Source organism: Callospermophilus lateralis, chromosome 7 (assembly GCF_048772815.1).
Source record: "Callospermophilus lateralis isolate mCalLat2 chromosome 7, mCalLat2.hap1, whole genome shotgun sequence".
Lineage (NCBI taxonomy): Eukaryota > Metazoa > Chordata > Mammalia > Rodentia > Sciuridae > Callospermophilus > Callospermophilus lateralis.
In genome coordinates, this window is record NC_135311.1 from 54,872,870 (window position 1) to 54,887,410 (window position 14,541).

The following is a 14,541-nucleotide window of genomic DNA, read 5'->3' on the forward strand; positions in this document are numbered from 1 at the left end:
GATATACAGAGGCCTATGCCAAGCACCAAGATCAGACATTTTCATTTGCCTATAGATAGGTTCCATATTGCAAGCTCTCCAAATGAGAGAAACAGAAGAAATGTGGGAAATGTGAATTCAGACAAGTTTTGCCAGAAACTTACTTTTGAAGTATTTAATAGAAAAGATACCCCTACTACTGCTGGTTTCCAATTTAATGGCTTTGATCAGCAGATTACACAAAAAACTCAGGAACAACAATGTGAACCAAAGAACTTAACTGGCATGAGTGCAGTGATTGTGCCAAGTGCACTCCAGGAAAAAGTCACAATGAGCTTCAGGGTTAGTGGTGACCATTCCAGCGATGCCACAGCGCCCAACATGCCAGCCAGTTCAGCAAGAGAGGCATCAGAGAGACATTCCTCTCATTCTCACCATCTTGCTCCTGCAAGAGCACCCAGAATACTGCAGACCCATCTTGGGACAACATTTTACAAACCACCTACTCTGACCAGCCAAGTCAGGGGAACTGAGGAGAGACCTGCTTCACCTTCAGCAACAGTGCCTCCTAGCAAAGATCTTACTCCCCTGAGTCATGTGGAAAAATCTGTTTCAGAGGCAGACAGCACATCAGCTTATGCTTTGAAGCCAGCTGCTGAGCCTAAAGAGAACTGTGAGGAGGTTGGCCTGCCTGACATGAATCCAATGTGCCAAGGACTCAGGCTAAAAGAAATGGAAGAGTTATAAGACCTTGAAATTGAAATGCCACAGTTTTGTAGGGTTGTCAAAATTCAGTTTTTCTTTTTCTTGTTTTATTTTTTGGTATTGTGTTTATTTTACGAAAGAATGTTGTGACAGAACCCTTTTGTATAGGATGGCCAAAGTGTGTATTTTGTCTTTTGGCTTTGTATTGTGTTTGCTAGTCATATAGAATAGTAGTGTTTTAGTCATATAGTGCCTCACTGGTATTGTCTTTAAATTCTGTGGTTTTGAAGTTGTGCATAAAATAAGTATTATAATTTTAAATTTCAAATGATTTTCTCTATATAATTATCCATGTAAATGCATCCTTAATATATGGTATTGTTCTCAACAAATAGGGGCAATAGAGGAAAATGAGTTTTATTTTGGAGCAAATCTGGTGCTCATTCATAAAATGCTTCTGAATGCAAATACCTGAAAAATCTTGATTGGTTATGAATACATTTCTTCACACCTAATGTTCTAGTGTATCTTTGACCACTTGTGTTGTTATAGTATGTATGGAAGCATTGGAATTCACTTAACTTTTTAATATTTACATAGTGGCCAAAATGCTTGATAATCTATATTTAAATACTTGTCATTTTTTACATACGGTAGTTAATACAATTGTAGAAATAAAATGCACTTCAATACTAAAAAGTTTGAGACATTGGCAGAGACAACACAGATGGACAGAGTTGAGGTTTCTCAGTTTGACAGACCCATTACCTCACTGCTTTTAGTTGCGGCCTCTATTAGCTGCAACCTGTTGCTGGATTACCTGGTTCTTCTGGCTGTCTGTTTCTCTGACTGCTAACTGAGAGCAAGAGGCCAACAGCAATGGCAAGATGAAACTCTCTCTGGTAGCAGGGGTGCTGCACAGCAAACCTGGCTGAGGATGAGGACAAGAAGGAGGACATGGGTACCCTGGTTGGTTGGCATCGACCTGGGGACCACTTATTGTTACATCGGGGTGTTCAAGAATGGCCACGTGGAGATCATCTCCAATAATCAGGGCAACCTCATCATGCCATCTTATGTGACCTTCACCCCTCTAGGGGAATGTCTGATCAGTGATGCATCCAAGAATCAGCTCACCTTCAATCCTGAGAACACAGTCTTTGACACCAAGGGGCTTTCCTTCGCACTTGGAATGACCTGTCTGTGCAGCAAGACATCAAGTTCTTGCCTTTCAAGGTGGTTGAAAAAAAAAACTAAACCATACATTCAGGTTGATATTGGAGGTGGGCAAACTAAGACATTTTCTCGATAAGAAATTTCTGCTATGGTTCTCACTAAAATGAAAGAGACTGCTGAGTCTTATTTGGGAAAGAAGTTTACCCATGCAGTTGTTACTATACCAGCCTATTTTAATGATGCCCAGCAGCAAAAAATCAAAGATGCTAGAACTATTGCTGTCCTGAATGTTATGAGGATCATCAATGAGCCTACAGCAGCTGCTATTACTTATGGCCTGGATAAGAGGGAGGGAGAGAAGAATATCCTGGTGTTTGATCTCGGTGGTGGAACCTTTGATGTGCTTCTCAGCATTGACAATGGTGTCTTCGAAGTCATGGTCACTAATACTGATTCTCATGGGGTGGGGAAGACTTCGACCAGCATGTTATGGATCAAGCTGTACAAAAAGAAGACTGGCAAAGATGTTAGGAAAGACAACAAAGCTGTGCAGGATCTCTGGCATGAAGTAGAAAAGTCCCAGCGGGCCATGTATTCTCAACATCAAACATGAATTGAAATTGAGAAGATTTTTCTGAAACCCTGACTTGGGCAAAATTGGAAGAAGTAAACATGGACTGTTTCAGTCTACCATGAAGCCTGTTCAGAAAGTACTGGAGGATTCTGACTTGAAGAAGTCTGATGTTGATGAGATTGTTCTTGTGTGTGGCTCTACTCAAATTCCAAAGATTCTGCAATGTGTTAAAGAGTTCTTCAATGATAAGGAACCATCCTGTGGCATAAACCCAGATGAGGCTGGTGTATATGGTACCACTGTCCAGGCTGGTGTACTCTCCAGTGATGAAGATACAGGTGAACTAATACTGTTTGAAGTATGTCCCCTGACACTTGGTATTGAAACTGTGGGGGGTGTCATGACCAAGCTGATACCAAGGAGCAATGTGGTACCCACCAAGAAGTCTCAGATCGTTTCTACAGCTTCTGATAATCAACCTACCATTCCAATCAAGGTCTATGAAGGTAAATAACCCCTGACAAAAGACACCCAATTTCTGAGTACATTTATCTCACTGGAATTTCTCCTGCTCCCCAGGGGGTCCCTCAGATTGAAGTCACTTTTGAGATAGATGTGAATGGTATTCTTTGGGTGACAGCTGAAGAGTGTACAGGGAACAAAATTAAGTTTACAATTACCAATGACCAAAATCGACTGACAACTGAAGAAATTGATGAGAAGTTTGCTGAGGAAGACAAAAGACTCAAGGAGTGCATTGATACTCTGAATGAGTTTGAAAGCTACGCTACTCTCTAAAGTATCAGATTGGAGATAAAGAAAAGTTGGGAGGCAAAGTTTCCTCTGAAGATAATGAGACCATTGAAAAAGCTTTAGAGGAAAAGATTGAATGGCTGGAAAGCCACCAAGATGTTGACATTGAAGACTTCAAAGCTAAACAGAAGGAACTAGAAGAAATTGTTCAACCAATTATCAGCAAACTCTATGGAAGTGCAGACCCTCCCCCGCCTGGTGAAGAGGATACAGCCGAAAGAGAAGAGTGGTAGACAGTGATCTGCTAGTGCTGTAATATTGTAAATACTGGACTCAGGAACTTTCATTAGGAGACAATCGAGGGAATTTAAGTCTCTAATGTACTTGGAATCTTCACCTCAGAATGGAGTTGAAAATGCTATTGCCCAAGTGGGTGTTTACTGCTTTCCATTAGCAGTTGCTCACATGTGTTGGGATGGAGAGAGAGGAGGAATTGGATATCTTAAAAACTGGATATAAAAATGTGGGTGAGGATGTGTGTTCACCTCATAAATGTTCTATTTAATGATTTGGTCATGCACATCTTGTGTAGGAACGTTTTTCTACCATAAGTCACACCAATAAATGTTTGTTATTTAAAAAAAAAAAAATACTAAAAGTTTGGAACTGTCAAAAAATAAAAATTTATATAGATAAAGCTAAGGGAAAAAACACTATCAGAAGCATTAAAACCATCTAAAGCCAAATAACTAAACTAAATAATTTAAATTATATTTATAAATAATATAATATGTATGATGTATTATATATATAATATATTACATATTATAGAATTACATATATGATATATGATAAGTCATTAATATATAATTATAATATAATTTATATATTTTATATATCATATTAATATTAATTAAACTAAAATATAAAAATCATTAATTATTAATAATATAAATTATATTATTATAAAATTATATTACAATAAGTAATAAAACAGAATTTAATATAAATTTAGATATATTATATGATAATAATACGTTATATGTAATAAAATAATATATATTTATATTTAGTTTATATATTAATATATGTGTATATAAAATAAGTATTCCATATATTATAAATGATTTTTATTAAATATGTATAAATCATATATATTTTTATATATAAATACATAAAATTTAAAAAATATATGATTTATATCATATATATTCTTTACATATATATTTACATATTAATATAATTTATATATAAGTATATAAATATATTATAAATATAATTTATATAAATATATAATATACGGATATATGAATATATAACATAATATAATTTATATTATATAATATAATTATATATTAGTGTTTATAATTTATATATATTTAATTTATATATATATAATTTATATATATTATATGTATATATAATAAAAAATATAAATTAATATAAATGAGAATGTTATATGAGTATTTTTATGTATTCTCTCTAGAGATTATGTGGGTTTTATTAAAACCATTCCTTTTGGCCAGGAACAGAGATGTATGCCTTTAATCCCAGTAGTTCCGGAAGCTGAGACAGGTGGATCTCAAGTACAAAGCTAGCTTTAGAAATGGCGAGGTGCTTAGCAACACACTCTCTAAATAAAATTCAGAAAAGGGCTGCGAATGCAGCTCAATGTTTCAGTGTCCCAGAGTTCAATTCCCAGTACCAAAAAAAAAAAAATCATTCTGAATGAAATGTTTTTACTTATAAATCACTTTACATACTCTTTCTACCTGGACTACCAACCAGTGAAAACGTTAATGTCATTAGAATGGAGCAATAATTTATTTAAGTTCATTTTGAGAGTATAGTAAGTCTCATTGTTTGCAATTTGAGAAATGTAGATTACTGAATCTGTTTCACTTATAAAATACCCAGTTTTTAAAAACTAATTCATTCCTGTTATTTTCTGGGTTTCATCATCTTGCCTAAAATAGGATGTAAAAGGGACAAAAATAAAATAGCCTTCTTTTGTATGTTTGAACTATATTGTGAGTAAATGTTTTTGTATGATCCTATTATACTTGATAAAAAATTATATGTACAGGTTTATACTCACATTATTATATGTAAATTATTTCAAGTACATCAAGTAATTGTGGCTTCTCTGAAATTGTTGCCTCTTGGAGTATGATATCTTAAGATTATTAACTATTGACTCAGTGGTCAACACCTGGGCTCATCACTTGACTATAATATGAAATGGGTTTTAGAGCACATTGTCTTATAGTTCTCCATAACATTAAGGACTAAGGAGAAATGAACAAATGGCATTTTTTATACTAAAGCCATTTTTTTTAGCCTTCCTTATACAAAGTACAAGAATTATATTGGTTTGAACTTAAAAGTAAAATCAGAGCTAGCATTTATTGAGCTTCTTTTGTGTATTTAGACTTTACCACATTGAAATTTCACAGCAATCTGTAATGGGTAAGTAAGCATTTTATAATTCCTGTGTTACAGGTGAGAAAACTGAGGCTTAGCTAACTGACATGCCTTTAGTTTCCAGAGATGCAGCAAGCAGATCTAAATCTCAAATACAAGGCTGTCAAATATTGATTAGTGGTACTTTTTTTTTTTGTGGGGGGGGACCAGAGGTTGAACTCTTAAGCACTTGGCCACTGAGCCACATCCACAACCCTATTTTGTAATTTATTTAGAGACAGGATCTCACTGAATTTCTTAGCACCTTGTTTCTGCTGAGGCTGGTCTTGAACTTTCAGTCCTCCTGCCTCAGCCTCCCAATGGGATTACAGGTGTGCGCCAGTATGTCTGGGTGGTTAGTGCTCTTAATGAATGTTGTTAGAGTCTGTAAACAAGTCAGGATAACACCTGGCATTTTGCCAGAGAAATGTTAAAGTCTATAAACAAGTCTGGATGGCGCCTGGCAAAATGCCAGGAAGAGTGGTTTGTGAAGTAATGCCAGCAAGCCATTAAGTGTGGAGATTCCTTATTGGTTGACTGCTGTATCTATTTTATGCTAATTAAGATAAGCTATGTGGAATGTATAAATACCACTCCTGTCCTACAATAAATGGCTCCCACTCCTGCTCTATCGATGTACACAAGTTGCTCTTCAACCCCCGCTAGTTTGCTGCAGCCGGGCTGCACCAGATGGTGGCCCGTACAGGGAACCCCGGGACACGTGGGGGTAAGTGGCAAAAAAAAGCTGCCCGTCCATAGGTATTACGGGAGCAATCTGCTCATCCCTAGGCACATAGGGCGAAAAGAATAATGGCCATTTTGAGAAAATGGCGAGGATTGATGCAGTATGTTTTTGTCTTGTTTTATCTCAGTGTATTGTATTGTCTTTGTGATGAAAATATGGAAGGGGTAAAAAGTAAATTGATAAGGGAAAGAGGCACCCCAGTGGAACCAAGAGCAGTGAGGGCATGTGTTGATGGAAACCAGGGAACTCTAATCAGAAAGAAGAAAGTTCAGGAAGGAAGGATTCTCAGGAAAAAGTTGCAGCAAAGGCTATTACTGAATACTTTTTGTTACCGAAGGGTGCATAAGTCGAAGCCACGGGCTAGTCATGGTGCAGCAAGGATTTTCCAAGTGGCAGTTGCTGGCTTTTCCCCGGCCCCCTGCCTGGGGAAATGGGAGGCCACTGTGAGAGCCCAAATCTAGACGTGACCTGGAGGCATGGTCTCGCAGGCTCTTGCACCCTGTGCCCAGAAGCAGTTTGAGTCTGGGACTCTCCCCAGTGCCATCTGGGGCTGCTTGGGACATTGCAGGTGGAAGATGGCCCACGGCCCTGAAGTTTAATGTTTCCAAGGCAAAAAACTACAATGGTTCTCCCACAACTGGAGGCTAATGAGTAATGAGCACTATTAAAGCTTATTTCAAATGTAAAAAACCTTGAGATAATGTACTAAATTGTTCAGAAGGTTGTTTTCTTAGTGCCTGCTGGAATACTACAGGATTTTCTTTAACATAATTGCCAGAGTTCTTACCTTCGTCCCAGTGCCAGTAAAGGAGCCAGGCTGTGGCAGAATGTGATTACTAAATAATAGCAGGAAACACTGAACGTTAAAAAATGCATCTTTTGATAATTTCATTGTAAAATACACACAAAATTAGTCATTTGAACTATTTTGAAGTGTACAGTTCAGGAACACTAAATATATTCACATAATTCTGCAACTATACTCAAGGGTCCATTTCCAGAACTTATTCATCATCCTGTGAGAAAACTTACTTAAATTTAAACTCCTTCAGTTTTAAGACATGGATACAACTCAGTCAAACCTCACAAATAGAGTTGCACTTTTATGTCCTTCCTGGGATTATGTTCAGCTTGAAGCCTTCAGCATGAATGTTCCAGCTTCTTGGAGGCACTGAAGCAAAGTGTCTCTGGAAAAGGGGTTGATGTTTCTAGAGTACCCAGAGCATAAACAGTGCCCTGCTACCAATAATGTGGTAGAAATTGTTCATTGGAAAGTTGTTTTAGGACACTTGGAAACAGATGTGAGCATGGGAAAAGGGCATCATGAAGATTCCTGTTAGAGCTGCCAGGCTACCAGAATGCTTTGTGCAAAGCATATTGTTCAAGTTTATGAGAAGTATTTCCTTTCATGGGTGTATTTTACATGCTGAGAATTTCAGGAGAATTTATGAGTATTTTAAACTACTTTTAATGTACAGTGTTGGTATGGATATATATGTAGACAATTCAGTGAATATCTGTAGTTTGGCAAAGTTTCATTCACCATCAGTATGGAGTAGTCTGTCCTTATTCCTGGATATGGGCCACTAACAGAAATTAAGATCTCTTTAATAATGAAATAAAAAGTGGAAGGGCTTAAGAATAAAAAGGTATAAAAGATCTTCATGGATAAAATTTTAGACCACATCAGAAATTAGAAGCCTCAATATTGTAAAAACATTCATTTAACTTACATTGATGGATTCAATATAATCCCATCCAACATATTTTTGGATCATTTGAAAATTAAAGACATAATGCTCCATTACCTCTGACCACTTGAGTGTGTATTTAAACAGTGATGCTCCTTTTTAACCATAGTATACATAAAACTCCGGACATTAATATGATGACATCTAACCCATAGATTGAATTCACACTTTGGTAATTGCCCCAATAATGCTGCTGTCTTCAAGCTTCCCAATCTAGGATCACATGGTGCATTTTGTTGTCTTATCTCTTTGGTCTCCTTCCATCTGGAATACTGTTTTGGTCTTTTCTTTCATGACCTTGACACTTGAAGAGCATAAGCCAATTTGAAGAGTGTTGCTTGGTCAGTTTGGGTTTCTGTAATATTTCTCATGATTTGAGTTGGGATATACATTTGTGTTATAAATATCCAAAATGATGATTGATTCTTTTCATTGTAAAATACTAGAAGATGCACAGTGTTTATTTGTCCCCTTACTGGTGATGTGGTCTTTGACCACTAGTATAGGATAGTATCTACAAAGTTTTTCCATTGTAAAGTTAGTAATTTAGGAGATTCCTGGAGACCATGAAATGTTCTAATTCCTACTGAATTACTGACAGCTAGTTTGAGTCTGTTGACAATTCTTTTATGAATCAGTTACTATTTTGATTGCCAGGTAGTGAGTCCGCCACTTCTGCTTTGATGTCCTATAGTAAAGAAGAACCTTCCCTTCTCTATATGCTTATTCATTTATATCAGTTTAGTCTTCTGGGTTCTCATTTTATTTAAGTAGCTGATAATATATCATTTATTTTCATGCTAAAAATTTCCCGGATTTTGTCTGTGGGAATCTTTTTACACTATCTTCTAAGTCCCTTCGACATGTCTTCATGTCTTTTTGGATTCTTCCTTATTTTTGGTGCCTCAAAATGTTACAAGATCATCTTATACTTTTCCCTACCCCAGATCTAGTTTAGACAGTTTCAAAGGAACACTGTTTTCTTTAAATAGGGAATGGTATATGGAATCCAAGACTGAAGAAGGATTCATAGCTAATTGGGAAGTTACTGGCTTTAATCTATTGGGAGACAAACCTGTACATATACACATGTAGACACAAATACATTGTTGTGCATTCTCATGTAAGCATACATTGTAAATCTTGAAAACCTTGAGTTCCCACTGATATTTAATTGTTCTTTGATGCTTTAGGATTTCAACTATTTCCATTTCCATATTTGTAAATCCCTTTTCTCATGGATTGGGATGCATGAAGACATCCCAATCTGGCTTCTATAATCCTAAGTATTTTATTTGTTCCCTTAACCTCCTGACAAGGTCAACTGCTCCTTCATTCTGCTTGGTCTCAAATATGCCAAATCCAATCTTCAGTCATTGCTGTACTGGTTATGTCCACATGGATCCCTGAAATGCCACTTGGAACATAACCTCTACTACACCAGCCCAGACCACACTAACTGAACTCTTAGCCCCAGGGAATTTCTTGCTGAGCCCAACATTGGAATCTTATGTCCCTATCATTTGCTAGAGAGAGGCAAAAAACAAATCAACTATCTTTTGAAAATGAGCATTTATTGAATTTTGAGTTTACTAAGGAAAGTTTAAAAAACAATGGTTATACATGTTTACCAGAAATAATTAAACAAGCATGTATTTATGACATTTCTAGAAATAATTTGTAAAAAATAAAGTATGATTTTACTTTTGACTGTAACAAATTTCAAATAGTAGTAATAAATTAATTAGTAAACCATATATGTTATGCTGTTCTAAAATGTCTTTACAATCAGCCAGTTTAAACCTAGCACCTAAATAGAAGAAAAAGAATAAAATAAAATATTATCTAACCATATATCACTAACATTGTTAATCAGCAACTTACATCCCTCCTTAATCATTTCTTCCCCCACTAGGGTAAACATTTGTGAATGGTTGAGCTAGGGGGTGCTAGAATTAATCCAGCATTTTGCACATACCAGGCAAGCATTTTACCACTGAGCTTTTTCTATTGGATGTTGAGGCAGGTTCTCACTTGCTCAAAATGGCCTAGAAATTGAGATCCTCCTGCCTCAGCTCCCAAGTAGCTGGGACTGCAGGTGTGCACCACATCACCCAGACATTATCTTGAGTATTCTTATTTTTTGTTTTTTTGTTTTAATTTGCCATGAACATAGTATTCAATTTTGCCTGTTTTATTGACCTTTCTGCAAGTGGAATCACCAAATCTTTTGTTAGTTTGTACAAGGCTGGAAAAAGAAACTTGGAACTCTCAATGTAAAAGCTCACCTAACTACACTATCATCTGATAAAACACATTTCATGTGAAGAAGCACTATCAAAGACAAAGAGGGATATTTCAGGCCTAGTGTCATCATCACAGTGCCTCAGGGAACCGAGTGTCCAGGATGCATATATGATCTGGTTTTCCACAGCATCAAGCTCAGAACTCAATATTCCTTGAGCTTCTCTTTGGGATACTACCTCCTACTAGCACTTCCCATCAATGGATAGAATCAGCTCTTCAGGATTAACCAGTTCATGCTCAAATCCCACAGCATAGTGCCCCCTCTGTATTCTGAATGATGCTCTTCAACCCAATTTTGTGCTTCCTTGAGTAGTATTGCAAAAACTGCTCCATCATTACAAGCTTCAAGATTTTTCCCTTTGTGTGCATCTCCAGCCTAAGCCACACATAGCAAAGTTCTCAGAGCTGGGTCACTGCCTCATGGGGCCCAGGTGATATCCACACTGCTTGAATCGCTATCAAAAACCTTTGGGTCAGGGAGACAGTTCCAGGTAATACTTGATCTCTCTTCACTATTGGGATTCTACTTAAGTAAACTTCACTATCAGAAGTTTTCCCCTCTTCATCTGGAGTTGGGATAAGTGCTGAATCTTCTTCCACTAAATATGCAGACATTTTTACTTACAGTAGTTCCAGAAAATACAGTCGAGGCAGTATGAAAACCTGAGGTAAATGCCACATTTTCTTCATGAGTACTCCCCTGGCTCAGGAACCACAACATCTTTGCTGTCCATGGCAGATGCAGAAACTCTGCTTCAAATGGTTTTCCAGAAACTTCTGCTGTTGGCACCTCAGAAAGTGAGTTAGTTACTTATAAAACGAAATGATACAGTTTCTGTATGTGATGTAAAATCAGCAAAGAATTCAGAAGATAAAGTTGCTATGGCCATTGTTTAAATTTCAAAACAGTCAAAATAAACTCTAGAAAGATGTTAAAAATAAAAGTAATTTAAAATAGAATAAAAATTATGAACCAAAATTTTGTGACTATTTATTCTAGCAGCAAACTACATTTTATTCTCAGAACAATATGCAAAATTATTATCTTGGTACACATTTCAAATTATATCATGTCTTGGTAATTCAAAGTATTCTAAACTTTGTAAAAGAGTGATTAAAATAAAAAGACCACTGGGGGCTGGGGTTGTGGCTTAGCAGTAGAGTGCTCTCTTAGCACGTGCAAGGCCCTGGGTTCAATCCTCAGCACCACATAAAAATAAATAAAATAAAGGTATTATGTCCAACTTCAAAAAATAATTTAAAAAAACTGCTATGAGGAATGCAGATTTTTGCCAGGTAGCATTGTGCAAAGGTTAAAAGGTTATACCCAGAGCCAGGTTCAGATCCTGCCTCTGCTATCTGCCCCTTGTCACTCCCACTGGACACATTCTCTAACCTCCCCATATTTCAATTTTTCTCCTCTAAGAAACAGAGAAGGTATCTGGAGAAATGAAATAAAATTACACAGTATTCATAACAGTCTCTGGTTTATAGTGTGTCTCAAAAATAAGTCTTAGAAGATGCTGTTATCAAGAATATGTGTAGTAGGTCTAAGTCCACTTAAATTTGTCACTAAAGTAAAACAATGAACAAATTTGTAAGAAGAGAATTTTCTTCCTCAATATTAATGAAGATCTCTGTGTTAAAAGAGATGTAGCTTCTTGGGACACAGAGAGAAAAGAAACCTTTGGGGAGGAGGCAAAAACAAGTAAAATTGTGGCTTTAAATTGCAACTTTAAGGTTAAATGAATCTGTCAACCCCAGAAGTGTTTTCATTTGGCTTTAGTGGGTAGAAGGTGTAAGGGTTCGGCGAAGCTTCGGAGGAAGAGACCACCAAGAGACTAACTTTATGCAATGTGCAAGAGGAGTTTATTGGATCTGGTTCAGTGCTGAGTCCCCAGGCCGGCTTGCACAAAAAGGAAGAGCAGCCCAGGGCCCAGAGCAGAGGTTAAGCTGAGCTTAAGTACACCTTTTGGTGAGGGCGGGGGGCTTTGCATACATCAGAACTAATGGGAAAATTAAACAACAACTGTGAGTCAAGATTAGCACATTTACTGGCGGGAACAGATTGGATGGGGGTGATTGGTTTCTTTTAAGTGGGGGGGGGATATTTAAACTGATTGGTTCTGGGCCTGTGGTGCCTAGTGCCAGGCGACTCAAAGTCCCAAGTTTTCAGACCACCAGAGGAGTCAGTGAGAATGTTTACTGGGACAGCTCCGGTATTGTCCTAGCCGCTACAGAGATCAAAGTCTCCGGGGTAGCAGAGGAATTTAACATATCAATGGTCTCTTACTTTACAACCCAAGCCTTGCAGTTTAGAAACTTCACAATGTCTGATCTTTTACACTTTTACTCAGGCTCTGAGCTTAGAATCAGCTTAAAAATTTCTCCTTTACATTCCCCACTCCTTTTTCTGTTTACTTTTAATCTTAAAAGTAATGAGTCATAATTATTGGAGGATCTCGTTTTCTATATCTGCCAGTGGAGCATATTGTTGCCTGATTACCATAAGTTTCAGCTGTCCAATCTGAGCTAGAAGGAAAGAAACTATTCGGTTAAGTAAACAGGGACCCACAGTTAGTAACAGTATAAGAATAATCAAGGGTCCAGCTAAGACTGATAGGAGTGTAGTTAACCAGGAGGACTGGGCAAACCAAGTCTCAAACCACCCTTGTTGAGTTTCCCTTTCTCTCTGGCGCTCTTCAAGGCGTTTTTTTTTTTTTTTTTTTTTAATTAATTCATGGATTCTTTTACAACTCCAGTATGGTCAGCATAAAAACAACATTCTTCCCTTAGTGGTACGCAGAGGCCTCCTTCCCTCATAAAGAGAAGATCTAGCCCCCGCCGATTTTGTAAAACAACCTCAGAGAGAGAGGTTAAAGACTCCTGCAAGGCTGTGATAGAGGTCTCTAATGTCTTCAAGTCCTGGTCTATTGCTGTTTCTAACTGGGCCATTTTTTGTGACCTCCGGATCATAGCAGCTGCTCCTGTATGAACTCCTGCAGCAGCTCCTATCCCCAATAGTATGGCTAGAGTGAGGGACACTGGTTTTCATTGGAAACGGGTTATTTGTCCTCCTACTAAACCTTCAAATAATTCTGCATCATGGAAAAGCACCCTGGGGAGTACCTGCACCATCACACAATAATTTACTGAGCTATCAAACACCTGGACTGAAATGCAAGGAGTTAATCCTGAGTCACACGCCCACCAGGTTCCTTTCTCGGGAACTAGAAAGCCCTGCGTAACATCAATTTCTCCTATCTGGGTGCATATATGTTGTTTGCTTTCAGGTGGGGATCCTATACATAAACCTGCCCCGGTTACTTCTGGGAGAGTTAACTTTGGATTTTTACCCCAACTACAGGTGGAACTCTGTGTCTTTACGGCGTAAGTCCCATTAACTGCTATCCCTTCATAATAAGGGGGTGCGGCAGAGAGGCATAGCCAGCAGGATTGGGTGAGGTCTGGCTGTGTGGAGTTTAGCACCTCGAAGCTTCCTTTAATTAATTCCCAGGGGCAGGAGTCATCTGTACTCTGGACTGGGGAAGTAGGCAAAGACGGAAACCGGGAGGAATGAGATAGTAAAGGGGTTCTGGTAGTTCTAAGCGAAGGGGGTTTGGGATGCTTAATTCCTGGCTTAAGGGGATTGGGCCCTATTGCCATAGGATTTTCTTCCTGCTTAAGTCTGATGGTGAACCAGAGACCAAAGTCATAGGTGGGGCCATAAACATAGAACCGCATTCCCCAGGTATTTCCCGTAAGCCATGTCATCCTGAGGTAGCCCCTTGCTTTGGAGGTAAAAGTTATGTTGAGGGGATTACACAGACTATTTCTTCTACAGCGAGTGTTCGACACTCAGCTAGTCATACAGTCTCTAGGGTTTATCCAGGTGTTATTTCACCCTACCTGAATCATGCTGTCTGGGGAATTTGGTTTTCACCATGCAGCTCCTGTTTGTTCACAACCCCAAGATTTGCAATAAAAGTCATTGAGCCCTCCACAGGTTCGAGCCTGTTTGCGACTTCGGAAATCAGCTGGACACACATAATAATCAAGACTGACTAGTCGACACCTATGATGTGGGC

The 14,541-nt window shown here is 37.8% G+C and overlaps 1 pseudogene; it reads left to right on the plus strand.

Moving 5' to 3' along the window:
* The first annotated feature begins 309 nt into the window (after positions 1 to 309).
* LOC143404276 (endoplasmic reticulum chaperone BiP pseudogene) lies at positions 310 to 3,480 on the plus strand (annotated as a pseudogene).
* The last annotated feature ends 11,061 nt before the right edge of the window (positions 3,481 to 14,541 follow it).